Genomic DNA, 12,975 nt, shown 5'->3' on the forward strand with positions numbered 1-12,975 from the left:
AATAGACCACAAGGGCCATCGAGTCCAACCCCCTGCCAAGCAGGAAACACCATCAGAGCACTCCTGACATATGGTTGTCAAGCCTCTGCTTAAAGACCTCCAAAGTAGGAGACTCCACCACACTCCTTGGCAGCAAATTCCACTGTCAAACAGCTCTTACTGTCAGGAAGTTCTTCCTAATGTTTAGGTGGAATCTTCTTTCTTGTAGTTTGGATCCATTGCTCCGTGTCCGCTTCTCTGGAGCAGCAGAAAACAACCTTTCTCCCTCCTCTATGTGACATCCTTTTATATATTTGAACATGGCTATCATATCACCCCTTAACCTCCTCTTCTCCAGGCTAAACATGCCCAGCTCCCTTAGCCGTTCCTCATAAGGCATCATTTCCAGGCCTTTGACCATTTTGGTTGCCCTCCTCTGGACACGTTCCAGTTTGTCAGTGTCCTTCTTGAACTGTGGTGCCCAGAACTGGACACAGTACTCCAGGTGAGGTCTGACCAGAGCAGAATACAGTGGCACTATTACTTCCCTTGATCTAGATGCTATACTCCTATTGATGCAGCCCAGAATTGCATTGGCTTTTTTAGCTGCCGCGTCACACTGTTGGCTCATGTCAAGTTTGTGGTCAACCAAGACTCCTAGATCCTTTTCACATGTACTGCTCTCAAGCCAGGTGTCCCCCATCTTGTATTTGTGCCTCTCATTTTTTTTGCCCAAGTGCAATACTTTACATTTCTCCCTGTTAAAGTTCATCTTGTTTGTTTTGGCCCAGTTCTCTAATCTGTCAAGGTCGTTTTGAGGTGTGATCCTGTCCTCTGGGGTGTTAGCCACCCCTCCCAGTTTGGTGTCATCTGCAAATTTGATCAGGATGCCCTTGAGTCCATCATCCACGTCTTGATAAAGATGTTGAATAAGACTGGGCCCAAGACAGAACCCTGTGGCACCCCACTAGTCACTCTTCTCCAGGATGAAGAGGAACCATTGATGAGCACCCTTTGGGTTCGGTCAGTCAGCCAGTTACAAATCCACTGAGATCAGTCCACCTGAAATGGCTACCTCATGGGGATGGATTTCGGGGTGCCAATAAAGGCAGTAATTAGGAACACAAACAGATCTGGCCACCGTGGACCATCTCCCAGGATGTTCCATTCATTCCACCGGGGCTTCCAGGGGACTGTCTCCCATAAGTTGAGGGGCAGCGGTTCTTTTTACCTTAGACTACCACACAGATGGGGACCATGTGGCTCTCCAGATGTTCAATTATAGCCCCTATCATCCCTAAGCACACTAGTTGCTGATGAGAACTGGAAGACCAGCAACTCCTGGAGGGCCACAGGTGCCCCATCAGTGCTGTACTACATGGTGGGTCAGTCTTAGGCAAGAGTACAAAGGGAACTCCTCATCCAAGGAGCTAAAATTTAGGCAGAAGGAAGGAGCAAAGCAGGCTGGCCCAGTCTAAATTGCTCCAGCAAGGAAATCGGGATGCTTTCTGTGTGTTGGGAAAAACACATCCAAGATGAATGCCTGTAAGGTGCCAATCAGTCCTGTCCTCCATGGAGGAGTTTCACACCTTGGCAAGACAGACTAGGAATAAAAACAAAATCATTGGTGTCATCCTTGGTGGCGAAGAGGCAGAGATTCACACCAAGAAGTCTGCAGTTCTAATCTCTTACACTCTGCCACTAAATGGCATTAGGAACACTACAGTTCTCTCACCCTCAGTCTTGCATCTGCAAAATGGGGATAACAGCACTGGCCAACCTTTTAGGGCTCATGTAAAGGTTGCTGATTAGCATTATATAATATAGAAGCATTGTGCACATATGAAGCTTAGAGCTATTGGTCCATCAAGCTCAGTATTGTCCACAGACTGGCAACAGCTCTCCAGGGTTTCGGCTGGAAGACAATTCCCAGCCCTGGCTTCAGATGTTCTGCATGCAGGGCAGGTACTGTGCCCGAGCCACAGCCCTTGCAGTCCCCTCAGTTTCACCCTGGTGGCCGTGGGTCTCTCAGCTTGCCCTGAACAATGGTGCAGAGCACCCACTGCAGCAAGTGGGTGGGCGGGCTTAGCCCAGGGCCTCTTCTTTAAGGCAGAACTAAACAGGAACAAGAGTGACAAACTGTAGGAGTCCATTAAAGGATCCTTCCCCAAAATGCAGTGCTCTTTTTCTAGAAAAAGAGGTGATGGAACTCACTATGAACACCTCCCTTGTTCTTTTATAATGGCAATGGCCCCCACCTGAGAGGTGCCAGAACTGAGTTCTAGTGAGTTCTGGCTGAAGAAAAGCCCTGCTAGGCAGCACCTGCACCTACACACCTCCAGTCGCCCCCACCCCTCATGAAAATGAGCAAAGAACCACGTGGAGGGAGGCAGCTTGTGAAATGGAACAGGCCCCAGACTGGGAGAGTGAAGTACTTGGAGGTCCCAACAGCCTGGCTTTTTATATCACGGCCTGGGCCTGGGCAGGACCCCGGACAAATAACTATATTTCCACAGGCAATTCATTATGGCAGCCTTTCCAGTTGTTTTGGACCACAGTTCGCCTCAGCCAGCACAGCTGCATTACAGCTTGACTCACTTGCTTTGATCCCCTGATGTTATTTCCCATGTAGCATGCCTGTTCCTGAAGGGCAGGTAATAAATAGAAAAAGTAATAGGCTTTAGTCAGACCAAACCTATTGAAATTAATGGACTGAACAGAGTAATGTGTGTTAATTTTAATCGGGTCTACTCTACGTAGGACTAACACTGGATACACCTTTGGGTATGCACAGCTCTGCATCTGTGGGGCCTCAAAATGAGTCCGCCTTTGGGTTAAGGAGGTCTAACTGGGGGGTGTCTTGTTTCATGCCCAAATCTACCCTCCCCAGAAAGCATTTGCCCACTACTGCCCTGGTGACATTTGCCACCAGCTCCAAATGCTGTAGCCACCCAGCAGCAGAAATCAGAGGCAATCCCTGACGAAATGCTGTGTTGGCAGCAGGCAGGAGAAAGCAGGCAAAAGGAGGAGAGGAAACAAGAGAGAAAACAAAAGATGCAGTTTGCCGCCTCCTGCCCTGGCTGGGAAGATCTTGGTTGGCACAAAAAGCTAACACCAGTGTCGCGTGTGTTTAAATTAGTACCCCTCTGAAAGCCACTTCAGTCGTCTGGAAGCCATGAAGCCAACTCCACCCCAGAGGCAAAAGCCACAGAGTCAGAGATAAAAGAGCCGTCAAGAGATCAAGGAGGAGGATCTGTGGCTCTGAGCCATTTAGTAACTAGCTTTACTACCGCCTCCTCTCACCCCTCCCCCACAAAGCCCAAAATGCTTCTGAGTTGAAGATTCCCAGATCCTGCCTACAGAACAGAAAATAGAAGGGGGGGGGGAGAGACCACTCCCCTCCTTTGGGAAGATGAGGAGGAGGAGGAGGGCATGAGGGTGCCCCCTGCTGGAAAGGAATACATAGTCATCCCACTGGCCCCCAATTCTGTAAGAAAGAGAGGGATTTGACAATATGGATCCGCTCCCTTTTGTGTGTCCAAGCAGAAGGCATAGCTCAGGTGAAAGCAGCCTTCCACACAATTCTCATCAGCTGTGCTGGCTGGGGCTGAGGGAGGTTGTCATCCAAAGCATCTGTAGGGCACCAGGTCGGGAAAGGCTGGGGAAGGATGCGTCCCTCCTTAGCACCCAATTTGCTTTTTCCAGCAGAGGAAAACTCACCTGGGGTTCATCTCATTCAAGTCCTAAGCAGTCTACATCTTGCAAAACACTTGTAGAGGTAGAACAGTTTCGTGAAAGACCAACATCCTCAGTTTAGCATCAACAAGGTGTTGACAGGGGGTTAAGGTGGGAGGCTGTCATTAGCCCCCAACCCAGAGTCATGTAACTATCAGAACCCTACTAAGGTGATCTAAACAAACTGAATCCTTACAGTAATCCTGTGAGGAAGGTTCCCTCAAATAAAATGAGTCTTGAAAGAGAAGAAAATTGGGGAACCCGAGTAGCAAAAGAGAAAGCAGGAATAAATAAGCAAAGACTGCCCACATTTCCTTTGCTAACTTACTTTGCAGATGCTGCTACTCCTGTGCTAATTAAGAAGGAGGGACAATTACTCCTCGCCTCCACACCAAAAATCAGCTCACAGATTACAAACCTCAGCCAGAGTGGATTGAGAGGGAAAACTGACACCCCGCTGGCATACACACAACACACAGGTTCTGAGCAAAAGCTATTAGTCCAAGAGCAGCCCAGCTAAATGGAGCGGAGTCCCATGGAAAAGCCCAGCCAACTATTTCCACCTCTGCAGACTCACAAGCAGGGCTGGAGGGGGGGGGGCTTTCTTTTAGTTTGCTCCCAGAGGTACCTTGCCTCTGAACATGGTGGATCCATTTGGTTATCATGCCCCAGAGCTGCTGGCAGACACCCCCCCTCCACAAATGCGCCTGGTCCTTCTTGCTAGAGTCCATCACCACATCTTGTGGCAGCGAATTCCACAAGCTCATAACTTCACATGGAAATAAGTCCTTCCTTTTTCTCAACCTTGAACCTACCAACAATTTCAAAGGCTGATACACACACAGAGCAAATTATATTTGGCTTAATGAGGCACTGAGAAGGGGGATCCTTCTCTGCTTGTGTGGAAAGCACATTTTACAGAGCAAAGAATCCACATCAAGTGTTTCCATCAAATACATCATCACACTCCATCCCTCTGTGATTCTATGGCATGCAGAGTTGCTTACTTCCCAACTGTCCAGCGGTCCTATGCCCTGCTAAAGCAGCTGTTCTGCACCTTCACTGGCAGGTATTAGCTGGCCATCACACTTACCCCCATGCCCAGAAAAGCATTCCCTGCTGCTTCTGCAGATCAGGCTATTATTAAGGCCACAAGAGCAAGCCTAGCAAGGGGCTTTTTGTTCGCTTTTTCCTGGTCAGCTGGCAACCCTATTCTGTGTGGCTATGGGATGTGTGGGTGTGGAGAAACGGCAAGGGAGACTGGGGCTATCTGGCCAGGTTTGAACTGGAGAGTTTATTTAAAATAAAAAGCTACATTGAACGGCTGTTGCCTCCCATGCTTTGTACTGATGTGAACAAGCCCCAGGGATCTATTTGCGTTTTTCAAATTACTTAAGAGAAAAAAGAGGGAGGAGAAAAGAACATTAAAAGCAGGAGGGGGAAGAGACTATAGAGGCTGAAAAGAAAAGCAGCCCAGATGGTGTTGTGTACACATACACAGGGGGGACTTTTTTGTGTTGCTCTGTTTGAAAAGTGGGGAGGCCGCCCCAGACATGCAGGGTTCAAATGTTTGCTGACAAGAGAGACATCAGTATTTCATCTTCTTTTTCCTTTTCCTTTTTTCCCCTTTCCTTTTTTGGGAAGAGCCTGTCTGTGGGGCAGGGCAACAGACCCAAAAACTGCAGCAGCAGGAATAAATATTAGATTAAGATTGTGAGATATATATTAGTGGTGGAGGAAAGGAATAGGAAAGGTTGAGTAGTGCTATCACTAGCCAAATATCTGCTAGAATACTTTTCACGATTCTCTGCCTGGGCCGGGCAGCTGCTCTTGGGCCCCAAGCAAGAAGCCAGAGCAGCTGGCGTAGGGACAACCCTTCCCCGCTCCACACACCTGGGGCAGGACTGCCAAGGCCCGCCCCAAGAGTCAAGGCTTCCCCTTACCTGGAAGCAAGCCCCACTGAATTTAACAGGATTTGCTCCCAGGGAAACACCAATGGGATCAGGCTGCGAGCCTAGCAGCGCAGAGGATGAGCGCATGCCTCGCTTGGAAAGCCGGGGAACTTGCTTCTAAGTAACTATGCAGGCAGGCAGTGGAAGACAGGAGGGCCGGGCCTGCTCTGGTCCAGGGGGGCACCAAGAGGCGGACACGACTCAACAACAACAACTACGCAGGCAGGCAGGAGGGTCGGGCTACCAAATGATGCAGAGGGGCGGGGGGGGGCGAGAATGCCCCGGGCAGGAACCGGGCGGGGGGGGGGGAGATCTCGTAACGCGCTCCTCCAAAAGTCACCAGAAGAAACTTGATCCGGAGCAAACACAGGCACACGCCCCAGCGCGCGGGGGGGGGGGGGGAGTTGCGAAGGAAGGCGAGAGGCGAACAGAAAACTTTCCACAGCTGTTTTTTTCTTTGGCTTAAAAAGAAAACAGGCCCATAAGAGGGAAGCAAGCCTAAAACAACATTTTAAACCTGCGTTAGCACGAGAAAGAAGAAAGGAAAACGAAGCCCTTGTGAGAAATTGAGGTGGGGCAGAGGTGCTCCGCAAAAGCTCTTGAGAAGAGCGATCCAGCGCATATTTCCCTGGGAACTGTTGCAGCCAGCGGGACTTACTCCTCAATGAACGTGCAACAGGATCGCGCCCACGTTCCAGATAACACTTGGTCGTTTACAAAAAAATATGCGGGGCCAGCAACAAATAGGCAGATCATCTCTCTCTCTCTCTCTCTCTCTCTCACTCTCTCTCACACACACAGCAACACCCCCAACCCTATCCGGAGAGAAAGGCGCTGGCCAAGCCCATCCTTGGCCAATGCGCGATCTACTGGATCCCAGGAGAAAGCAACGGAAGGAAGGACGGGCGGGGGGTATATCGTCACACTCCGAGCCCGTTTCCAAAAGGGAATCGTCTTTCTCTCCTCCACCCCCCCCCCCGCCCAGACAAATAAATTAATTTCACGCCAGAAGCGCTTCTCTGCAATGTTGATGTTATGGTGGGGAAATCAGAGGATGGGAAGATCTGAAGCGCAGGAGAAGGCGAGGGGGGCCCCGCGCGTGCACACGGCATTGTAGGCAAAGGGGGTGGCCTTATCTGACGGGGGTCTCCCCAAGGAAACTCTGTTGGCCGGGCTGGGCGTTCGCCAAGCAGACCCCCCCCCCCGCCACGCAACACGCCGTTTTGGCCCCGGGGAGGAGATGGGGGCGCTTTCTTCTCTGCTTCCTTTCTCTCGCCTGCGCGCAGCGTCCGCCCCTCGAGCGACCCCTTCCCCGGACCCCGCCCGGCAAGGTAAACAGAGGCAGACCCGGCGGCGAGACAATAGCGCGCCGAAGGCGGGGAAGACCCGCGGGCTCCTCGGCGCTCACCTCTCCGGCAGCCAGCCCCGCGCGCCGTCCTCTTGCGCCTCCTCGGCTCCACCAGATGGGAAAGGCGTAGATCCACAGTCGGCGCCCCGGCCTCTCCCGCGCCGAGGGGACGCCACCCCAGAACTTCGGGCGACCCTCCGGCTGCTCCTCCCGCTCGGCTGCTGCCCTGCTCGGCTGGCGCGGGAGTGTTTTCCTGGCTCCCTCGCTCGCTCGCTCCCGCCTTCCTTCGCTCCCTTTTGCTTTCACTCTCCTCCTTCCTTGACGTCAGGGCCGGGGCGGGAGCCGCGAGTCGGGAGCGGGGGGCGGCCAGGGCGCGCGCTCTCTCCCCCCACCCCTCGCCCTCCGCGCTCCCGCGGGACCGGGTCGCTCGGCCGCCGCCCTCCCCAGGCGCCGGGCTCCCTGGAGCGCTCCCCTCCGCGGCCGAGGAAGGCGCCCTGGGGAGGCCCTCGGGCATCTCCCCCTCCAGCCCCGCAGCCCCCCGGCCCGGCACTCTTGATTTCGCAGGTGCACGTGTCTACCTGGGTGCTTACAACTCACGGAGCCACCATTCCGCGCTCACTCGCCGCGAAACAAAGCCGAGCCTATTATGCTCCGCGTCCAGGCGCCGGGGAAGGATTCACACGGATTATTCAAGCACATTCGCGCCTGTTGAGCGCTGCCCTCTGCCGGGCAGAGATGCTTTCTGGATGTTCCCTTCCTATTCCCTTCCCTTCCCCGCGAGTTTCCTTCCAGCAGGAGCGGGTTTCAGATACAGGATTATGGCCACAAGCCCGTTTAAGGGGTGCGCCTGTGAAATGGCTCTAGGGCCAAATGCTGTGCCGGCTAATGGTCCTGGCAGGTGCTGGAAGTTGGCGGGTCGCGGGGGTCGCAAGCAATTGCCACTTTTAAATGCTTTTTCTTATGGATATAGGCGGTGCTTTTTTCTGGGGGGATGCAGGGGGGTGCATACCCCTAAACATTTTGTGAATCTTTGTACTTTTGTCCATTTACTGTATTTATTTTCCCCCATTTGAAATGGGTGGTTTTCTTGAGTCAAAATGAGAGTACCCCTAAACATTTTTTTAGAAAAAAACACACTGGATATAGGAAGCATACACAAACTTCACAAATGTGCAATATATAAACAATAATAATGCATAGTAAAAAAGTAATTTGGGAGTCACATCACCCCAAAGAACTGAGCACGCAGTTTGCTCCAACAAGACTAGGGTTGGTTGAGGTCTTTCCAGCCTCTGCCTCCTGGGCTGTGTTCACACGCCCATTTGTTCTGCATCCGGTGGTTTGGTTTGTGAAGCCACGTGGACACAAGAACATAAGCCACAATTCACATCTATCTGGGAGTTTCTCAAGTAATAATGTGCTTATATTTTGGCTAAAAGATTAAAAAAGGTGTTAACAGAAGAAATTCACGAAGATCAAGCGGGCTTTCTCCCGGGCAGACACTTGTCTGACAACATGAGGAATATAATTAATATCTTAGAAAAATTACAAGTGAAGATGATTACCAAAGCAGTACTGATATTTGTGGACGCGGAGAAAGCATTTGATAATATTTCCTGGAGTTTTATGAAGAAGAATTTATTGGGGATGGCGGTTGGTCAAGGTTTTGGAAACGGTATAGGTGCAATTTATTCAGAACAGAAGGCCAAATTAATTGTGAATAATGTAGTGACGGAAGAATTTAAGATTGAGAAAGGAACACGACAAGGTTGCCCAATCTCTCCATTGCTTTTTATATCGGTCCTGGAGGTTTTGTTAAATATGATTAGAAGGGACCAATTGGTAAAAGGTATACAAGTAGGAGCCAAACAGTACAAATTGAAAGCATTTGCTGACGATTTGGTATTGACTTTACAGGAGCCAGAATCTAGCACTAAAAGAGTATTAGAACTACCGTATTTTTTGCACCATAACACTCACTTTTTTCCTCCTAAAAAGTAAGGGGAAATGTCTGTGCGTGTTATGGAGGGAATGCCTACGGGTGGCATGCCTACGGATTTTCCTCCTCTAAAAACTATGTGCGTGTTATGGTCGGGTGCGTGTTATAGAGCGAAAAATACGGTAATTCAAGAATTTGGTCAAGTAGCAGGTTTTAAGTTGAATAAGACGAAAACTAAGGTTTTAGAGAAGAATCTAACAGAGATTGAGAGAGATAAGTTTCAGAAGGAGACAGGATTAACACTGGTTAAGAAAGTGAAATATTTAGGGGTTAACATGACTGCTAAGAATGTGAATTTATTTAAGGATAACTATGAAAAATGTTGGACTGAAGTGAAAAAGGATTTAGAAATATGGTCAAATTTGAAGCTATCGTTGTTAGGCCGAATTGCTGTGATAAAAATGAACATATTGCCAAGAATGCTGTTTTTGTTTCAAACACTGCAAATTTTGGACAAAATGGACTGTTTCAAGAAGTGGCAGAGAGATATCTCTAGATTTGTCTGGCAGGGCAAGAAGCCTCGTATAAAATTTAAGATGTTAACAGATCCTAAAGAAAGAGGTGGATTTGCCCTGCCAGACCTTAAACTTTATTATGAATCAGCCACATTTTGTTGGCTTAGAGAATGGATGCTTCTTGAAAACACGGATGTGTTGGATTTGGAAGGTTTTAATAATGTATTTGGTTGGCATGCATATTTGTGGTATGATAAGGTCAAAGCACATAAAGCGTTCAAAAACCATATTGTAAGAAAAGCACTGTTTAATGTTTGGATAAGATATAAGGATTTGTTACAAAATAAAACCCCAAGATGGTTGTCACCAATGGAAGCAAAGGCTCAGAAAAAAACTCAATATGGAGGTCAAATGGCCGAAGTATTGGGAAATTTTGGAACAAGAGGGTGACAGATTAAAATTGCAGAGCTTTGAAAAATTAAAAAATAGAGTACAAGATTGGCTCCATTATTATCAAATAATGGAGGCATATAACTTGGACAAAAAATTAGGCTTCCAGGTGGAAAAATCAAAATTGGAAACAGAATTGTTAGACCCTAAAGTTAAGAATTTGTCAAGAATGTATAACTTGCTGTTGAAATGGAATACTCAAGATGAAATGGTGAAATCTGCTATGATTAAATGGGCACAAGATGTTGGACACAATATTATGATGGCTGACTGGGAACAGTTATGGACCACTGGTATGAAGTTTACGGCATGTAATGCCTTAAAAGAGAATTTAATGAAAATGATTTACAGGTGGTACATAACACCAGTCAAGCTTTCAAAAATTTACCATCTGCCCGACAATAAATGTTGGAAATGTAATGAAACTGAAGGTACATTCTTTCACCTTTGGTGGACATGCCCAAAGATTAAGGCATTCTGGGAGATGATCTATAATGAAATGAAAAAGGTATTTAAATATACCTTCCTGAAGAAACAAGAGGCCTTTCTCCTGGGCATGGTCGGCCAATTGGTGCCAAGGAAAGATAGGATTTTCTTTATGTACGCCACAACAGCAGCAAGAATACTTATCGCAAAGTATTGGAAGACACAAATCTACCCACCAGGGAAGAATGGCAGATGAAGCTGATGGACTACATGGAACTGGCGGAAATGACTGGCAGAATCCGAGACCAGGGAGAAGAGTCGGTGGAAGAAGATTGGAAAAAATTTAAAGTATATTTACAAAAACATTGCAAAATTAATGAATGTTAGAAGGATGCTGGAATGAAGCTATATGGTTTTAGCATAAATGTAATAAAGAATTAAGTAAAAGCTGATTGATAATGGGCAAAAATGGAAAAATTTAAGGTTAGACTGTTAAGATAAATTATTGAACAAAAATTGAGAAAGATGGAAAGAATTTGCTGAAATAGTGAATTGAACTAGCATACAAAAAAGGGAGGGGTGAGGAGGTCGATGAAACAAGTAAATGAAAGGTAAAGATATGGAATATTGGATGTGTGTTTTAGTGTCTTTGTTTCTTTTTGCTGTATTGTATTGTTCATTATGTTTTTTTTTTCTTTTTATGTATTGTAATGTATGTTCTGTTAAATTTTTTATTGTTTTCCTTTTTTCTTTTTTCTGTAATCTTCAAACTTTTAATAAATATCATTTTTTAAAAAAGAAAAAATAATGTGCTTTGATGTGTGTGTCCCCCCAGCCCCCGCAAGCTTTGACCAATTGAACAGGTGAGCCAGATGAAGACATCCATGCCCACTCAGATGACTGATGGAATTTGAAACAGGGAGTAAAGACTGGTGATGTAGGTACTTAAGAACACCAGAAGAGCCCATCTAGTCCTGCATCCTGTTTTTGCAGTGGCCAACCACATGCCCATGAGAAGCCAGCAAGCAAGACCCAGGCACAGGAGCCCTCTCCCCTCCTGTGGTTTCCAGCAACTGGTGTTCAGAAGCATTGCTGCCTCTAACTGTAGAGACAGAACATAGCCATTGTGGCCAGGAGCCATTGCTAGCCCTCCATGAATTTGTCTCATCCTCTTTTGAAGCCATCCAAGTTGGTGGCTGTTGCTGCCTCCAGTGGGAATGAGTTCCACAGTTGGCCTTGGGTACTTGGCTTGAAGGAAGGCACCCATGAGATTCCTCCTGGCTCTGGCTCTATGAACTTTGGTGCTGTGGGATCTGATCAGTCACCTGCTGATCATGAGCATCAGGCTCACAGCCAGCTCCTTTGCTTGTTGAACTTCAGCCTCTGTCTCAGTTTCCCGATCACTTCTGGGCCAAGACCTTTCTTCCCCATCACTGCTCTATCCCTCCTGAAGGCCAGTCAGGATTTCATGTGGCTCAGAAGCCGCTCTCTTAGGCAATATAAAGACAACAATAACAATGCACTTTAAATTATTCAAAGTTCTTTGGTAATCCTATAACAACTCTGTAAAGTAGGTCTGTATAAATATCCCCAGATTGCAAGTGGGAGAGGGCATGGCAAGAGAGTTGGCTTAAGTAAGGTCCCTGTCCTAGTAACTTTTGAATTGAGCACAGGTGACTTTTGAATTGGGTTTCTTGGCACTGAGAATGAATGGCACTGGATGCGGGCAGTGAGCTGGAGCCAAATGAATAGTGTAATGAGTCCTGCTAGTGCCATGGTACCCTTGTCCCCTACTTGGCTCTGACAAGGTAAGGAGAAGCCACCCCCAACAGCATGTGGGGGAAGGGGAGGGGAGATTGTTCCATCAAAAGGGGTTTGTGAGAGGCTAAACTTGTCCTGATGTGCGCACATATCTTTTGTCCCATCTGACCAAAAAGGTCTTGCAGGTTTTTCAGAGCATGGTGCTGATAATGCCAAGGTTGCAGGTTCGATCCCCGTCCGGGACAGCTGCCTATTCCTGCATTGCAGGGGGTTAGACTAGATGATCCTCTGGGTCCCTTCCAACTCTACAATTCTGTGATGATAATTCTATGATTATGACTAGAGGCAAAAATGGGGTGACTATACGCACCACAAACAGCAGTCCCTCGTTCATCTGCTCTCTAACATGAATTGGTTTTATCCTACACATAGTAGACCCATTGAAATTAATATACAGTTAGTAAAAGTTAGTTGGATATGATCCACTGTCTCTGGATCAGTCCTTTCCAACCTGGGGCCTTCCATATGGTTTTTGGACTACAACTCCCATCAATCCCTTGCCAGCATGGTCAATTGTCAACAGTGATGGGGATTGTAGTCCAAAAACCTGGCAGCACCAGGTTGAGGTTAGGCCTCCGAAGAGGCACAGCCAAGCAGAAAAGACTTCTAGGAATCATCTCACAAGTCACCTGTTGTAGCTTATTGATACCCCCACAAATATTCTGAACTCAGGCATAAAGAGCAGCATATAAACAATCCTAACAGATGATTGCAATTAACAAGCAAACACCTGAAGCTGGGAGGTCCTGCTGATGTTCTGCAGGACGGGTGGGCTGAACCAACTTCAGCTTTGCACACAGCCTACCTCAT

The 12,975-nt window shown here is 47.8% G+C and overlaps 1 protein-coding gene across 2 annotated transcripts in view; it reads right to left on the reverse strand.

The window, feature by feature from the left end:
* SEMA4C (semaphorin 4C) overlaps positions 1 to 7,696 on the reverse strand; it is a 69,183-nt gene extending 61,487 nt beyond the window's left edge. Inside the window, exon 1 of one of the 2 annotated variants that reach the window (XM_081200942.1) lies at positions 7,593 to 7,696. The gene's annotated coding sequence lies outside the window, so the exon portion shown is untranslated. Of the gene's footprint in view, positions 1 to 7,074; positions 7,333 to 7,592 lie in introns of those variants that run through there. The other variant, XM_081200941.1, reaches the window with a different exon arrangement.
* Positions 7,697 to 12,975: the final 5,279 nt, after the last annotated feature.

This window comes from Podarcis bocagei, assembly GCF_964188305.1.
Source record: "Podarcis bocagei genome assembly, chromosome: 7".
NCBI classification, from domain to species: domain Eukaryota; kingdom Metazoa; phylum Chordata; class Lepidosauria; order Squamata; family Lacertidae; genus Podarcis; species Podarcis bocagei.